The sequence below is a fragment of the Euprymna scolopes genome, chromosome 46 (genome assembly GCF_053919585.1).
Source record: "Euprymna scolopes isolate OS-2025 chromosome 46, ASM5391958v1, whole genome shotgun sequence".
In the NCBI taxonomy this organism is placed as follows: Eukaryota; Metazoa; Mollusca; class Cephalopoda; order Sepiida; family Sepiolidae; genus Euprymna; species Euprymna scolopes.
In genome coordinates this window covers 138,663,039-138,682,621 of record NC_136527.1, presented here as the reverse complement: position 1 = coordinate 138,682,621, position 19,583 = coordinate 138,663,039, and the positions used below count along the sequence as shown (strand labels likewise).

General features: G+C 31.5%; 1 long non-coding RNA gene across 1 annotated transcript in view; it reads right to left on the bottom strand.

Moving 5' to 3' along the window:
* LOC145271432 (uncharacterized) overlaps positions 1–17,381 on the bottom strand; it is a 34,315-nt gene extending 16,934 nt beyond the window's left edge. Inside the window, exon 1 of the long non-coding RNA XR_013865870.1 lies at positions 17,218–17,381. This is a non-coding gene — a long non-coding RNA (uncharacterized LOC145271432). The remainder of the gene's footprint in view (positions 1–17,217) is intronic.
* Between the last annotated feature and the right edge of the window lie 2,202 nt (positions 17,382–19,583).

Genomic DNA, 19,583 nt, shown 5'->3' with positions numbered 1-19,583 from the left:
TTCCAACCTTCCAGAGGTTGAAACCCAATTACAGGAGACAAAACCGAACATATTATTTCTAAGCGAAACTGGAATAGGGCCGACCACTTCTCTAGAGGAGTTCATAATTAACGGATACTCTAATTTAACAGCTAAATCTGACCCCCAAGATCGCCATGGGAACGAAATATGTGCCTACATTAAAGATGGCTTCCTGTGTGGCAGGGATATCTCTAGAGAAGATCCTAACTTACCCTATATGTGCTTCCGGATTGCTAACACCACTGCATTTATATTTGCCCTCTATAGGCCCCACAACAGCAGAGTTACTATCTTTAAGAGCATATCTGAGAAAATAGACCACATACTGTCTGCACATTCCTCGGCTAACATCCACATCTGTGGTGACATCAATGTCCATAATGTGGAATGGCTGACCCATTCAAATAAGACGATGTTAGACCTTTTTCTCTCAACTTCCCCTGAGCTATGTTCATGTTCCGTTCATTCTCCTCTAGGATCCTCTGACCACTCCGTTGTATCAGTTAAGATAAAAACGAAATGTAATAAGTCCCCAGACGTACCCCTCCACCGTACTGTATACCGATACTCTATGGCTGACTGGGATAGCTTCCATACATTCATATCTGATTTACCTCTGCACTCCATGTTTAAAAAGGAAGTGTCCTCTATAGTATCAGATCTGACCGAATGGTTAATTGTAGGCATAGACCAATTCATACCATCTAAAAAATTCCAACAAAAACCTAACAGCCAGCCATGGTTCTCCCCAGAATGTGCTGCTGCTATCGCGCACAGAAATCACTTTTTCCATAGCTACCAACGTAATAGATGCATTGAGACTAAAGCTGCTTTCAGGACTGCCAGCAACCACTGTAAAAGAGTAATAAAAAATGCAAGAGAGCTATATGCCCAGTCTGTTAAATCCAAGGTAGCTGATCAGCGGCTTGGTTCCCACCAATTTTGGCAAATAACAAATAGGATCCTGAACAGAAGTGTGCATTCTATCCCAACCATTATCAATGGACCAGAGGTCATCTCGTCAGCATCAGACAAGGCCAAACTATTTGCAAAGAACTTTGCAGCTAATTCTACCCTATTCGACAGAGGCCATCAACTCCCCATATTTCCTCCTATAACACAGAACGCTAGGTAACATACAAATATCCGTGCATGAGGTCGCCAAGCTAATCAAGAACCTTTATTCCAGTAAAGCAACTGGCCCTGACGGCATCCCAATTATAATGTTAAAAAAGCTTCAACCAGAACTTGCTCCCATACTTACAAAACTGTTTAAGTGCTGCCTTAAGGAGAAGTGCTTTCCGACTTCCTGGAAGACCTCATCAGTTTGCCCTTTATTTAAGAATTCAGGTGATAAGTAATCTCCCTCTCAGTACAGACCAATAAGTCTCCTGTGTGTTATGAGTAAGTTGCTGGAATCCATATTAGAGAAATAGTCAACCAACTCAGCAGAAACAACCTTCTTAGTGATACACAATATGGTTTCCGCTCTGCAAGATCTACCGCAGATGTGCTGACGGTTATATCTCACAGGATTAGTGAATCTCTTGACAAAGGCTTCCTTTCTAGGGCAATTGCTCTTGACATATCAAAAGCCTGCAGTATTAATGCTGGAGTCCCTCAGGGTTCAATCCTGGGCCCAACTCTCTTTCTGATCTGCATCAATGACCTCCCTAACCACATACTTAATTCATTCGTTGACATCTATGCTGATGACACGACCATCTACGGCAACACATCAAATGCTGTAAATGATAAAGTTCTCTCTGATTCTCTCTTTGATCTCAAGCGCGTGGTTCAGTGAGGGAAGACGTGACTGGTTACCTTTAATGCATCTAAAACCAAACTCCTATCCTTACATCATCAATGCTCTGATCCCCATCTGGCATCAGTTGGGATGGATGGCTCTCGTCTGGGAGAGGCCCCGTGTTTTGACAAGCTTATGGGTTTGACCTTTACTCCTGATCTGAAATGGAACACGTACATCAAGTCTGTTGCTAAGGTCACTGGAAAGATGATGGGATCCTTCTACCACTCCAGAAGATATCTCACTACCGATGCAATTCTCTATCTATATAAAAGCCAAGTACATCCAAGGATGGAATACTGCAGCCTATCCTACCTTGACAGAGTACAAAATAGACTTCATGGCTTAGTGGGGGATGCCTTCTTCTCTACCTTGCAACCTCTCTCCCACAGTTGCGTTGCGAGCCTTTCCTTGTTTTATCGTTATTTCCATGGCAGGTGCTCGTCTGAACTCCAATCTCTGGTCCCCCCTCGCCAATCTTTCACGAAACACACCCATCTAGCTGAATCCACTGTCAAAAATTTCCCCCACTCTTTATCTGTGGCTAAATCAAAACTTAAATCTTCGGTCAATGTGGCCTGGTTATCTCACTGAAGACTTGCCTGCAAAGGGTGTCTATTCCAGAAAGCCGTTCTTAACATGGAAGGGTTTGAGGTGATTATTCTGAAAGCCGTTCTTAACGTACGTAAGTTAGGGGTTTTTATTCTGAAATTTCTTCTTTACTTGGACAGTTTAAGTATAACGTGATCAGCCGGTCACTGAGGTGTGACTGGCTTCACATGTTATACTGTCTTAGAAGTGGTCTCGGGAAAACGTAAAGATGGCCAGTCATTAGGGTCTGTGTATCAAGAAGAAAATCAAACCTGACATGTTGGAGGTGGGTTTTTTTTATATACTAATCCTTAATTTGTGAAGCTCAATGTAAATACAGAGAAAAATGGCGTAATAAAAGAAAAAAATAAAGGTAATTAGAGCTTCTCTTCCAATTTTCGGATTTTTTTCTTTTTTTTTGATGGATTGATAGGTGATATTTCTCATGACGTAGTTAAGGGCAGATAAGATTCATTGGTTCACTTAATAATTAAATGAATGTTTTTGCGCTACGAAACAGCTGCTGCCAAGAATTGTAAACGTGAAAGTGATTAAAGGAATAAATTGTAAGAAGGTCAACATAATGAAATTTGGAATAGAGACTTTTGGCATATGTTTATATATATATATATATATATATATATATATATATATATATATATATATATATATATATAAGCGAGATAAGACACTGGTAGAATTCAGATGAAAAATCCTGATAGATATTACTTAAAGTAATACTTTCAGGGTGATCCTAGCCAAAACTTATATATATATATTTCAAATTGAACCACGAGACTTATATATATATACAAAAGTCTATATTCCAAAATTCAAGATATTGACCATCTTATCGTTTATTTCTTTAAGTACATTGAAATGCACAATTATTTGTATATGCTCTAGTGTTACATCGAGTTTCATACATTAAAGGACTGGTATAAATAATAAAAGGTGAAATATAATTGAATAAACATATTTCCCCATTTAGACATTTATCGCAACGCAAGAAAAACGACATGCGACACAATTCTAATATATATATATGAGAAATCTTAACTATTTTACAATATAGATAGATAAAATATATATTACAAAAACTTTTACAATTTACAAAACTAAACTAACTCGCCTAACTAGTATTGAGGGGGGGGGATGCTCCCTCCATTTACGGCGAGACAGAATATGCGTGGTCACCTCAAATAACACGACAAATAAGGGTACTTGTGCATTTTAACGAACCATATTTGAAGTTTTATGACAAATTCATAACATAAACAGAACACCAAACCAAACTCTATTAATAAATATTTGAAATAAATAGGTAATAGGTACTTGCAAATGAATGCCGATGCTTAAAATGTATACCAAGAAGCCTGGTACTATATATTGGGTACAATATAATAATTAATAGGGTATTGGCTCTATATAGGTACATTCAAAATGAATGCCGATGCTCAAAATGTATAAACATTTTGACCCCTCCCTTAACTTAAAAATCCCCCCAAATCAGGAAATTAATCAATTTTAATGAAATTTTCAGTATTAAGTTTATGTAAATAAAATTAGAATAAATAGACTATGATATCTTACTATATTTTTTTCTTAATTTTTGGACATGCTGCTAATTTCGACATGACAATTAAGTAGATAACATTGCTTTTATTATCTGGATTCTTTGGACTACTGAACTCATCATGAGTGTCATTTTCACATTTCGGTCGGTGTAATCTCCAACTAGTATTGAGGGAGGGGATGTTTACGGAGAGACAGAATACGCGTGCTCACCTCATGATGGCCTGGAGAAAAAGAGACAGAACTCTAGAAAAGGGAATTATGGGAAGGCATTTCTTTGTATCTCTATGCCTATAGCCAAATCACCACTCGATGTGGCCTGATTATCCCACTGAAGACTTACCTGCAAAGGGTGTCTATTCTATATAAAAGGCAAATTGTGTGTGTGTGTGTGTGTGTGTGAGTGAGTATGTTTGTATGTCTGCTAAAAACTTTTGACAGACACAACAAACATTAACAAACTTGATATCATATGAAAGCCCCATCCTTCGGATGACAAATATCGGAAAATTAGCCCAAAAGGACCATCAGAAGTGGGTCAGCTGATCGATTTTCTGCAGGGGGGGGGGCCCAAAAAGTGACATTTTCATGATATTTATACGTAATTTATTAAACGCTGAGTCATGTCATGTGACCCTGACGTAAGCAAGCTGTAATGGCGATAGGTTTATGAAAACAAGAGACTTTTGTTATCGGTAAAAAAGACACATCATAAAATCGTATCAAAATACAAAATTTCCACGTTGGGAGAACGTTACCAAAGTTTTATTACATTAAAAATAAGTAGATATGATAGTTAAACGAAAAATACCAAGCAAAAAATGTGAAGTAATGGAGAGAAAGAGACAGAGCTCTAGAAAGGGAATTATGGGAAGGCATTTCTTTGTATCTCTATAACTATGGCCAAATCACCACTCGATGTGGCCTGATTATCCCCCTGAAGATTTACCTGCAAAGGGTGTCTATTCCAGAAAGCCATTCTTAACATGGAGGGGTTTGAGGTGATTCTTCTGAAAGTCGTTCTTAACATAGGTAAGTTAGGGTTTTTTTTTTATTCTGAAAGCCGTTCTTTACACCATTTTTTGTGGGAGAGAGGTTGCAGGGTAGAGAAAAGGCCATCCCCCCACTAAGCCACGAAGTCTATTTTGTACTCTGTCCAGGCAGGATAGGCTGTTTTTAGCAGCTCCTGCCCAGATATGGCAGCAGTATTCCATCCTTGGACGTACTTGGCTTTTATATAGATAGAGAATTGCATCAGTAGTGAGATATCTTCTGGAGCGGTAGAAGGATCCCACCATCTTTCCAGCGACATTGGCAACAGATTTGATGTACATTCTTTACACATTTTGTTGAAAATATTTGTATTCTTTGAACTTTAATTTTCTATCTTATCATTTTTCATAATTTTTGGATATGCTACTAATTTCGACATGACAATTAAGTAGATAACATTGTTTTTATTATTTGGATTCTTTGGACTACTGTCCTCATCATGCGCGTCATTTTCACATTTCGGTCGGTGTAATCTCCAACCTTTGTCAAACTCAGGAAGTTGGATGGAATTTCAAACGAAACCATTTATTTACATCACAGGGTAGCATGTTCTTGTTCTGTCAGCCATGACTGGATAAAGATCCTCAGTAATTTGCAATTGTATTTTTTGGTTGCCCTCACTGAGAATTGAACTTTCAACCATTAGGTGAATATCACTTTTACAATTCATTTTTCCCAAGTATTACGGCTCCTTGTTGGAGTATATGGCTAGGACGGCAGATGATATTTTATTTTTTCCCCTAGTTTATGTAAATAAAATTAGAATAAATAGACTATGATATCTTATTAAACATACCCTAGATTAAGTTATAAAAATTAGAATAAATAGACTATGATATCTTATTAAACATACCCTAGATTAAGTTGTAAAAATAAGATTAAATAGACTATGATATCTTATTAAACATACCCTAGATTAAGTTGTAAAAATTAGAATAAATAGACTATGATATCTTATTAAACATACCCTAGATTAAGTTGTAAAAATTAGAATAAATAGACTATGATATCTTATTAAACATACCCTAGATTAAGTTATAAAAATTAGAATAAATAGACTATGATATCTTATTAAACATACCCTAGATTAAGTTGTAAAAATTAGAATAAATAGACTATGATATCTTATTAAACATACCCTAGATTAAGTTGTAAAAATTAGAATAAATAGACTATGATATCTTATTAAACATACCCTAGATTAAGTTGTAAAAATTAGAATAAATAGACTATGATATCTTACTAGCATAACTTAAAAATTGAGGAAGTTAATCAAATTTAAAATCCGTCAGCTTCTTTTGGGACACCCTGTATAAGAAACAGGAAGTCACATGCGCAGATTTCTTCGTTTTGGGGTTACCTCAAAGAGCGGGTATACGCAAACAAACCAGCCACAATAAATGTCCTTAAAAACAATATAGAGGAGGAAATTATGGCTATAAGCTCTGAAACATAAAATGATGTGCTGGACAGTGCCCAGCAGAGAGCACAAGAGTGTGAAAATGAAAATGGCGGACATTTGAGTAACATCATTTTTCATAACTAAAATTAGACCTTGTAAAAAACATACCCTAGATTAAGTTGTAAAAATTAGAATTAGTAGACTATGATATCTTACTATATCTCAAAAAATCAGCGAGAGGCTCCTCTACCCACATATGGAAATTGATAAGCAAATAAAAATATTGAGGAAGTTAATTAAATTTAAGACCCATCAGCTTCTTTTGGGACACCCTATTCTTTAATTGGAATTCATTAGATGAGTATTATTTATATTAATTTTATTTATTGTAGACTACTATCCTCATCTTTCTTAGTTGTCGTTTCACAACGTTTCAGCCAACTATTCCTCTGGCCTTCGTCAGGTGGTAACTGAGACGAAATAGGAACTCTGAATCTCCTGACTGCATTCTCAGCAATTACTGCCTTCCATAGTTGTTGTCGTCTCACCACGTGGCCAATTAAGCCTCTGGCCGGCTTTGGGTAGGATTGAAACCGCTATCTCCAGACACCACCTGATGACGGCCAGAGGAATAGTTGGCTTCTTTTGGGACACCCTGCACTTCCTTTTGCAAAACTTAATTATGTTCTGCAAAACCAAACACAAAAACAACCCACCTTTTTCCCCCCTTTTTTCCTTACTTCCTTTTTCTCTTTCATGCATTGATGTCACGCGTATTGTTCGCTTTTCAAGAAATAATCTACAACTAAAAGAAAAAAATGATAATAATCAAGAAAATATGGAAGACATTAAAACTATAAACATTAAAACATATGCAAAAATTGTTACATGTCTTGGTTGTATAAACAAAAAGTTATTTCGTTTTAAAATGAATACGAGACGCTTATTGTTTGTTTACAATTTACACTTCAAAATAACAGTGATGACTAGCGCGGTGGAGGTTAGTGGAAGAGGGTGGGTCGCAGAACTCTGTGTCAACATATATTTTCGCTTTGTGTCACTCTCCATCTGTTTTCTCTCTGCTCTTTTTATTTATATCACTTTGACCTGTTGACCTTTTTCTCATCAGCTTATTTATTGTTGTGCAATTCTCTGGGTCATAGTTCCTTATTTCTGCTAGCTTTTGTTTATTCTACATTTTGCTGGTTTTGGTTTGACCCATTTAATATCGGTTAGCTTTCCTGGCTAATTGGTGTCATGGATATAGGTCGTTTTAAATCCCGGGATTTCCCATTGTGTTCTCTTGTTTGCCTGGATACAGCTTCGTAACACTATTATAGGTCACCTTTCCTGGGATTGACTTATTGTTCTTTGATCGCCCGGATCCTCTACCTAACAAAATAAAAGATCACATGCATACAAACACACACACGAACACACAAACACATAAAGATCAACTAAATTGACTGCATCTATTTTTACAATATTTCTTTCATAATACTCATAACCTCTGTCTGATCCTGTTATAATTACAGCGAAGTATCTGTGCTATGTTGTGGGAGGCAATGCAAAAGGTCTGTACGATTATTATTATTATTGATTTGTAAACTGCTATATAGAAAAAGTTATGCAGAGAGAATGTTTTGAAAGAAAGGAATGTTTATGTTGAAATCTAACGGAGGAATTAAATGCATATTATAGAGTGGAAGGAAGAAGCGGAGAGAACTTGAATGCCTACATATACATATACTTTCAGGTTTTTAATTTTTAATTTGTCAGTTTCTCTTAATTTGTGTAGCCTGTCTACTGAAAGCGGTTTTATTTTATTTCATTAACAATTTGAAGTTATTTTGGAGTGGAATTTGAAGCTCATGTTATAAAAATATTAAATATGTTAAATTACACGTTTATTAATAAACAGATCCACCGGACCTATATAAACATTTTTTTTACCGGACTCATTATATAAACAAAGAAAATTTATCCAGGAAAATGCCTACTTCGGACTATTACATTGTGATGTAGATTACTCAAAATACAGTTTGGACCATTCTACCACACTGCTATCAAGGACAATCACTTCGGATTTCACCATGCAATTTGGATGTGAATTTTTATATCCTTTTCATTAACTTCCCTTACTTTATGATATGTAAATACTTAAACAAACTTTTAATTGTGATTTTCCATGTCTCACTGACTTTAGCAAATAAGGTTTAAACCATTATAATTATTTGCTAATATTTTCTCCTCTGAAGAGATGGTAGATATCGAAATCCTATAGGATAGGATTTATAATTTTTCAAATGTATTCTTTGTTTTACATGAAATAATAAAAAGGTTTTGATTTGAAATTTAACCATTTCACGTCATAAATTTTTAAATTTATTGAATGATATATATATATATGTATCTATATATATATATATATATATATATATATATATATATATATATATACTTTGTATATATATGTTTATGTGCATATTTATGTATATATGTATGTATGTATATGTATGTACATATATATATATATATATATATATGTATATATATATATATGTATACATATATGTATGTATATATATGCATATACATGTATATATATATATATATGAATATATATGAATATGTGTATATATATGCATATATATGTATATATATACACATGTATATATACATGTATATATATGAATATATATGTGTATATATATGCATATATATGTATATATATACAAATGTATATATGTATGTTGCTATATCTATATATATGTATATATATACACATGTATATATATCTATACACATGTATATATATATGTGTATATATATATATATATCTATATATATATATCTGTATATATATGTATATATATATATGTGTGTATATATATATATATGTGTATATATATGTATATATATGTGTGTATATATATGTATATATATGTGTGTATATATATATATATATATATATATATGTGTGTGTGTGTATATATATATATATATATATATATATATATATATATATATTTTAAACTAAATATCTGGAGTCATGCCGAGTTGGGAAACAAATAATTGTTTAAGAGGAAAGCGAAAATTTGTTAATAAAAACAATTGAAGAGAAAATTTATATATTTATAAATTAGCGATTATTATAAAAATAAAACTACATATTACATATGAAAAATATAGTGCTTCTTCACTATAGCACCCAGATAAAAAAAAAAATTCTTACCCCTGACGTACAGAAAATTTAGCACAACAAAAAATTTCATAAAAGTATGGAGTTCTTTCATTTTTAAATTAGAACACAGGTGCTTGTACAGTAAAGAAATGCAGTACTTGTGCAGTATCATACCCAAGAAATAAGGTACTTGTATAGTACAGTAGCCATAAGAAAAACAAAGGAAATTTTACTTGCGATGTACATGAAAGTAATCAAAACCAAAAATCAGGTAATATATTCGAGTGTTATGACATTTATATAAGAAATAAGGTGCTTCTTTACTCTGATGTAAAAACAAACTCTCACCTGTGACACACGGAAAAGTTAGCACAACAGAAAATTATGTAAAATAATCGAGTAGTTTCATCTATATCTTAGAAATGACGTACTTGTACATTATCCTACCCAAGAAATAAGGTACTTGTTCAGTATAGTACTCATCTGAAAAAACAAAGAAAATTTAATCAAAGTGTTTTTTTTGTGTGCTTCTTCTTGTTTGTTTCTTAGACAAAGATAGAATGATTCACATAATCTAGGCAAAAGTCCCCACGGACCCGACAATTGGTTGGTTGTTTTATTTTTATGGCATATCAACCCTTTTCGGGTTATTTAATGTTGAATCCAAAGATTTTGAGGAAAAAGTTTTAATAGAATATTTGTTGTTTTCAAGTCGGTTTCTATTTAAAATATATTAATAATTGTTATTATTTATTTAAATATATATATATATATATATATATATATATATATATATATATATATATATATATATATATATATATATATGATTATGATTAGTTTTTTTGGAAAAAGAAATCCAGCAGAGTGCTCAATTAAAAGAAAAATCCGAAATGTAATAACGTATTTATATTTTGTGTACAGAAAGTTGTTAGAGGAGACAAATCATTGGTACCGTCAGTTTCAAGTCCGATAATAAGGACCGTTTAAGGTATCCTTATCAAGCTCTCATCAGCCAATATTCGCACAACAGAAAATTTATGTAAAATTATCGAGTAGTTTAATCTATATCTTAGAAATGACGTACTTGCACATTATCCTACCCAAGAAATAAGGTACTTGTGCAGTATAGTACTCATCTGAAAAAACAAAGAAAATTCTACTTGTGACGTGCATAAAAGTTATTAAAACCGAAAATCATGTAATATATTCGGGTAGCATGACTTCTAAATGAGAAAGAAGGTGCTTCTTCACTATAGCACCCTGATGTAAAAACGAACTCTTAACTGTGATTACAGAAAAGTTTGCACAACAGAAAATTATGCAAATTATTTCAAAGGTGTATTATACAGGTAAGAAACTTTTTTTCCATATACGTGCGGTAAATTTCCTGTCCTAGGGAAAGTACTATTATTTCATAAATATAATACCCGTCTTAAGATAGTTAAAAATATTTTTTGCTCAAGATGGCAAATGCTACATAGACATCAAAATTTCCTATATCCTAAGAATAACAGGTATGTTCAAAATTTTTCTCATTGTTTTATACAGTCCCGAGCAACACCGGGTGGCCTTGCTAGTAACATATATATATATATTTTAAAAAAAATATCTGAAGTCATGTCGAGTTGGGAAACAAATAATTGTTTAAGAGGAAAGCGAAACTTTGTTAATAAAAACGATTTAAGAGTAAATTTATATATTTATAAATTAGCGATTATAAAAAAAACAAAAAACTAAAATAAACCTCGATACATTGTCAAGAGAAAACATCAGCGGTTACGATTAAAAACAGAAAATTCACATTCACAATAATATGTGGATAAAAAATCATCATATATATATATATATATATATAATATGTGAATAAAAAATCATCATATATATATATATATATATATATATATATATATAATATGTGGATAAAAAATCATCATATATATATATATGTATAATATGTGGATAAAAAATCATCATATATATATATATATATATAATATGTGGATAAAAAATCATCATATATATATATATATATATAATATGTGGATAAAAAATCATCATATATATATATATATATATATGTATAATATGTGGATAAAAAATCATCATATATATATATATATATATATATATAATATGTGGATAAAAAATCATCATATATATATATATATATATGTATAATATGTGGATAAAAAATCATCATATATATATATATATATATATAATATGTGGATAAAAAATCATCATATATATATATATAATATGTGGATAAAAAATCATCATATATATATATATAATATGTGGATAAAAAATCATCATATATATATATATATAATATGTGGATAAAAAATCATATATATATATATATATATAGTAATTTATAAAATATATATGGCGATTAAGCTACACTGAATATTCTGCGTTTCATCCAACTATAGGATTCGTCAGGCTTACGCATAAGCCTGATGAATCCTATAGTTGGATGAAATGCAGAATATTCAGTGTAGCTTAATCGCCATATATATTTTATAAATTACTAACTAGCTCTACCTACGTATTGAGCACTTTTGAAGTAAATACTTAAAGTTTACGCATAAATCTATACTTTCGTATATTAAATTTATGCGAATAAATGAAGTAGTTATATATATATAAAATAAAAATTACAATTAAATTTACCAAAATGATCCAAGATGGTAAAATTAAAGTATATTATAAATATTAAAGAATTAATATTTATAAAATTATCTCAGCCAAATGTAAAAACTCGATAAAACCAAATAGGAAATAAATTTTATTCATTTTTATGTCTTGGAAGTAGAGTGAAAAGCATATCTTATTTTTCTTTTATTAATATTATTGGAATCTTTTCTTTGTACACATTTTTGTGAATTATTCCATGGATTTCTGCCTTTGGATTATTATGGACCATCTTCTTCCAATTACAGGATTTCCTTGGATTTTACTTGTACAAATGAAAATTCTTTTAACTTTCTTGAAGTTTTACATTTGGATTTTACCGTCACTGGATTATTTATCTTCCACCAGACTATCCATTTATGTGTAATCACCTTTTTCTTCACCATATTCCCTCTGCTTCACTTTTTTGTTATCAAGTAAGATCTTTGACTTACTTGTTGTTTCATCAAATACTTCTGCATGCAAAATCCGATCCCGCATTTTGCTAATTACTACCCTCTGATGAGAAGGAAAGTATTTCTTCGAAACTCCGTGGATTAAGGACTATCCATTTCTCTAGTGTTTCCTTTTCAGATTAAATATGTTTTTAACTCATTTCAAAGTGTTTTTTTACATATTTTATTAACTGTTTGCTCATATATATATATATATATATATATATATATATATATATATATATATATACTTCTATAAATTCGTTTTTCTTTTGTGTGTATTGATATTCATATTAAAAACCCTCGTTTCTATTTATTTAAAAAGAAAATACAATTTTTTTTTTTTTTTTATATGGGTTGTGGAATTGCATTCACTAGCAAAAGATCTAGCTAATTTGCATATTCTTTTGAACATTCATTTTAATTAATTCCCTATTAGTTTTTTTCGGTTTTCTTTTGGGATAATCATCTTTGATTAACTATTGCATGTAATTATATTCATGCAGACATTCTACATGATTTATACTTGCATAATATTTGCGTAAAAAGTTTACAGTAAACACAAAATTGTTTCTATATATATTTATGTATACATACATATTTTTGTTTAATCTATAAAGTGAACGTATTTGTGTGTTTACATTTCCCTACACAATAACTCTGTCAATTTTCAGTTTACACACTCGAAAGTTGATATACAGGATACTAAGATTTGGGAAAATCTTTGTAATCCATGTTTGGCCAGAAATTTGGCTGTTAAGGGGTCAAAGTTCAACGATTTGACCTTTGAGAACTCTACCAAACTCTTCCAACAATTTGGGGTCTAAACACTTGAAATTTTAGATATAGATTCATTGGACATGGATCAAACTTAATAACTTGATTTGAGCCCAAAACAATAAATGTTAAGGGGTTATAATAGGAGTCAAGGTTAAAAAAATTGACCGCTTTTTTTTTTTTGCTCAACATACACCTCCAAACTCCCGGGCAACGCCGGACATCCATGCTAGTATATCTATAAAAGTGAACGTGTCTGTGTGTCTACATTTCCCTATGCAATAACTCTGTCAATGTTCAGTCTACAGACTCGAAATTTGATATACAGGGTATATATATATATATATATATATATATATATATATATATATATATATATATATACAGGGTGAACAGAAAGTCCTTGGACCATTTTTAGTTTTAAAATTAAATATTGTTAAAATCACTTTTTCTCTTTTCGAATGAAGTAAGTATTTAGTCTAACTATTGATCTAATTATTTTCAACAAAAATATTAAAATAATTTTGTTTAAACTTTCAGAAAAATGAGCAAACGAGAGGCCATAATTAAGCTTCATTGCACGGGAAGGACAAACTCGGAGATTATTAAGCTCTTGAAAGTGGCTAAATCCACCGTGTACCATGTTGTGAACTGATTTAAGGAACTTGGTACATCTGAAGACCGTCCTAGGAGTGGAAGACCTCGCACTGCTCGAACAAAGAAGGTGATTAAAGCTGTCAGAGAGAGGGTAAGGAGGAACCCGAAGAGATCTGCAAGACAAATGGCTAAAGACATGAATGTGAGCGTGACCTCGATGAGAACCATCGTAAAAAATGATCTCCCGTTGTCCCCCTACAAGATGAGAAAGAGACAGTGCCTCACACCTACCCAAAAGCACAAGAGACTTGAAAGAGCAAAGCTTCTTCTTGAAGAACTGAAGGCTGGCACGGCAGAGCGAGAGATCGTTTTTTCTGATGAAAAATCTCTTCACAATTGAAGCGACTGTTAACAATCAGAACGACAAAGTTTACGCAAAATCTTCAGCAGACATTGATGACTCCGTGAGAATAGTTTTCCGCCGACAAAAGCCGTCTTCCCTCATGGTGTGGGCTGCAGTCTCCAAATCTTGGAAGTCGCCGCTGATTTTCGTGGAGCAGGGGGTTAAGATCAACACAGATCGTTACATTAACGATATTTTGGTTCCAGCATTTGAAGAGATGAAGAAACACTTCATAGATCAGCCTTTCACCTTCCAACAAGATGGAGCACCATCCCACACCTCCAGAAAAACTCAGGACTGATGCCAACGTAATTTTCCAAGATTCTGGAGTAAGAAGATGTGGCCTCCTGCATCGCCTGATTTGAATCCCATGGATTTTTCGGTGTGGTCTTTGTTGGAGGCAAAGGTCTGTTCTGTTGCTCATCCAAGTGTTGATGCTTTGAAGACATTTCTTCTGAGTGAATGGGCTAAAATACCTCAAAAAACGCTGCGTGCCTCGGTTGGTAACTTCAGACAGAGAATTGGATGTCTAATCAAAAGGAAGGGACATCACATTGAAAATAAATCATTTGAATTTATTCTTGGTTTCCTAACTTATAATTTTCATTCATGTTTAATTTATATTTTTGTAATTTTCTATTAATAAACGACTTTTTAATTGGTCCAAGGACTTTCTGTTCACCCTGTATATATATATATATATATATATATATATATATATATATATATATATATATACATACATTAGATATTTGATATGCAGAGTATATATATATATACATTAGATATATATATATATATATACATTAGATATTTGATATACAGAGTATATATATATACATTATATATATATATATATTTATTTAAAGGAGATTAGAACAATAGTCTAAAGAGCTGAGTGTATTTCAATGTAACAGTGAAATTACTAGTTTAATTAAAATACAGGAAAGAGAAAGTGCTCGTTGTAATTTAGATATATAATAAGCTCGATAGGTAAATATCCTAGAGCTAATTCAATATTAAGTAATGTGATTGATAATTTAAAATTTAAAAATCAAATTATAATTAAATTAAAAATCCGTTTCATAAGAAGGAACAACAACAAAATCAATTATCTGTACGATCGTTTCGGAAAACAATGCTTTTTATTGTGGTAGACATCAAGTTACGGACAATAATTATTACATATAGTTTTTTAATAAGCAAGGTCTCCTCGTCAGCAAATCTTGAAGGGTTTTTATTAAATTTAAAAGACACCATAAATAAACCTAGCATTAAAAGTAAGGCAGATGTATCTGAAAAAAATTGAATATATATATATATATATATATATATATATATATATATATATATATATATATATACACACACACACATTAGAGCTCCTTGAATAATTTCAACTTGTGTAAGAGTTTTTTTCTGCCTACATCATAACACACACAGCCTCCAAAATATTCAGTAAATGGAATTATTTAAGGATCTCTATTTTAAAGATAATTAGTAAATTAGAGTCCTAGGATATTGAATTAAATTTTTAAAAACACCTTGTTTGTACAAAAAAAAAGCGAGTAATTCTGCTCTCTGCAAAATCGAAACAAATGGAAGTTTTGTAAACAGATTATACGGAAGCCCAAAATTACAGCCAATTGAAAGGCTCTTTGAAAATGAAGTCATGATATTAAAAGGAGGTAGGGGTGCTAGTTTTTTTTTTGTTTGTTTTGTTTTTATTTTCCGGGTGTACATCCGTACATTCCTATCCTGAATGTTTTCATCATTTTTACCATTTTTGGATTTATTTTTGCTGCTTTTAAATTAAATTGTTTAAATTATTGTTCAAGATTATATAAAAATTATGTTACGCCGAAAGTTTCACATTTATTCAAGAATGGAAAATATTAAAATCTTACATATAAAAATTATGCGAAATCTGTAATTTAAAAAAAAAAGTAGAAAGTCGTTCTTAACATGTGGAAGTTGAGGTTTGTTTATTCCGAAAGCCATTCTTAACATGAGTGGGGGTTCTATTCCGAAAGTCATTCTTAACATGTGGAGGTTGAGGTTTGTTTATTCCGAAAGTCGTTCTTAACATGGGGAGGTTGGGGGTGTCTATTCCAAAAACCGGTCTTAACATGGGGAGGTTGGGGGGGGTTATTCCGAAAGACGTTCTTGACGTGGGGAGGTTGGGGTTTGTTTATTCCGAAAGCCGTTCTTAACATGGGGAGGTGGGGGGATTCGTTGTAAGCATACCCGAAAATCAATAAAAGTCGACATTTCCAATGTGAACGGTGAGTTGATTTTATGTATAAAGAAAAGTTACCAAAAAAGGTTTACGAAATTGACTTTTTCTTTTTTTTTTTGTTTAAAAATCAAATTATTTCGTTTTCGTTAATAAATTTATTTATCTATTTTTAATAAAAAGTACGATTGTTGAATGTTATTATTTCGATTACTTTCGTTTTTAGGGGGGGGGGGCACAATAATGATAATTAAAACAATAAAAATGAAACGAAACGAAATTTAAATTTCCGTTACTACTTTTACAACAACCTTAAAAACAGAGCATTCTCCACAAGTTTTACCTTTAATTGTTATATTTTAAAAAAAAAAAATTAGCCACTTTTTCGTACGTGTGTGAATTAACCCCCAAATCCGAAATAAATCGTGTATACTTACATATTATTTTCGTTTTCTGGTTATATTGGATTCGGGGGTGGGGGGGATGATTTTCTTTGGGTTAACAAAAAAAAAATTACATAAAAATAAGTACAGTATATATGATTAAAAAAAAAATTTTTTTGACAATAACAAAAAAAAATTATAAAATTGAAAATGGATTCTATACGAGAAAGAGTTCTCATCAAGGGAGATAATTCATTAAACGTGTTTTTTTGTTGTTATATCTATTACTGCTTTGCTTGTGAGAAAATAAAAGGTACTTGTACAGTTTAATCAAGACATTAAAAAATGAAAATATCGAAAAAAGGTTATATTGCACGTATCCGTTATGGAACGAAGTTTTCCGAAAAAATAATTCACTTAATTTCATCAAGTATTTTTTTTGTGTGTGTGTTTGTAAAAATACAGCAAAAAAAAAAAAAAAATTGTTATGATACCGAGTAATTTTTTTAGGAAGAAAAGCTGGGTTTGTAGTACTATACATAGATTCGAAAAAGTTGTCAAAAAACAAATTTATAACAAATAAATGTTATCAAAGGTAAGATAAGTTACTTTTCTACCAAACTGGATATATTTTTCGTGTTTTTATTCAATGTAACATGTTTATTCAGCTCGAAAAACATGCAGTGTTTACCGATGTATTGGAAAATTCAAAATGGCGCCCGACACTCTCTTTAACACGGTAAGTTTGGGAAAAGATGTTATAATATATATATAGACAAAATACTGTTAGAAATTCGCTCATTATATGTTACCGTGACATAACTTGACATATATTCGGTGTTTTTTAAATAGTATTTTATCTAGTTTATTATTTATAACACCTTTTCCCAAACTTACCATGTTAAAGAGAGTGTCGGGCGCCATTTTGAATTTTCAAATACATCGGTAAACACTTGTTTTTCGAGCTGAATAAACATGTTACATTGAATAAAAACACAAAAAAATATATCCAGTTAGGTAGAAAAGTAACTTATCTTGCCTTTGATAACATTTATTTGTTATATATTTGTTTTTTGACAACTTTTTCGAATCTATGTTTACAGTAATACAAACCCCAAATAAATGTTATCAAAAGCAAGATAAGTTACTTTTCTACCTAACTGGATATGTTTTTAGTGTTTTTATTTAATGTAACATGTTTATTCAGCTTGAAAAACATACAGTGCTTACCGATTTATTGGAAAATTAAATATGGTGGCCGACTCTCTTTGACACGGTAAGTTTGAGAAAATGAGTTAAAAATCAAAAACTAGACAAAATACTGTTAGAAACTCGCTCAATATATGTTACCGTGACATAGGCTGACATATATTCGGTGGGTTTTTAACAGTATTTTGTATATTTTTTTTATTTCTAACACCTTTTCCAAAACTTACCGTGTAAAAGAGAGAGTCGGGCGCCACTTTTAATTTTCCAATATATCGGTAAACACTGTATGTTTTTCGAGCTGAATAAACATGTTACATTAAATAAAAACACTAAAAACATATCCAGTTGGGTAGAAAAGTGGGTTTGTTTTATTATACACATAGATTCGAAAAAGTTGTCAAAAAACAAATATATAACAAATAAATGTTATCAAAGGCAAGATAATTTACTTTTCTACCAAATTGGATAAGTTTTTAGTGTTTTTATTTAATGTAACATGTTTATTCAGCTCGAAAAACATACAATGTTTACTGGTGTATTTGAAAATTGCAAATGGCAGGGGGAACTCTGTTGAACACAGTAAGTTTGGGAAAATGAGTTAAAACTAAAAAACTATACAAAATACTGTTAAAAACCCACCGAATATATGTCAGCCTATGTTACAGTAACATATATTGAGCGAGTTTCTAACAGCATTCTGCTTATTACGTTTCTGAATTTTTCTGCTTAGTTTTTTAGTTTTAACTCATTTTCCCCAACTTACCGTGTTCAACAGAGTCCGGCGCCATTTTGAATTTCCAATAAATCGTTAAACACTGTATGTTTTTCGAGCTGAATAAACATGTTACATTAAATAAAGACACTACAAAAGTATCCAGTTAAGTAGAAAGGTAACTTTTATTTTAAGTGAAATTTATTTATTTATTTTTTTTGTTTTTTACATTAGATCCATCTCAACAATTTGCGGTAAATTTTTACGACATGACCCAGCGTTGTTTGACCGCTAAAAAAATGAAGATCTACTTTTTTTTTTTTTTTTTTTATTACATTTTCACCCCAAACAAGGCACATTGCCATTTTGGTGTAGGGGGCTACTATCAGGGGCAGCAACTACTGGGGCACTATGTTGGGATTTGGGCAGCAAGATGTCGGTTCACGTTACACTTGAACTTCTGCATGTCAGTACAGTTAGGGAAGCAGGGACCTGGAAT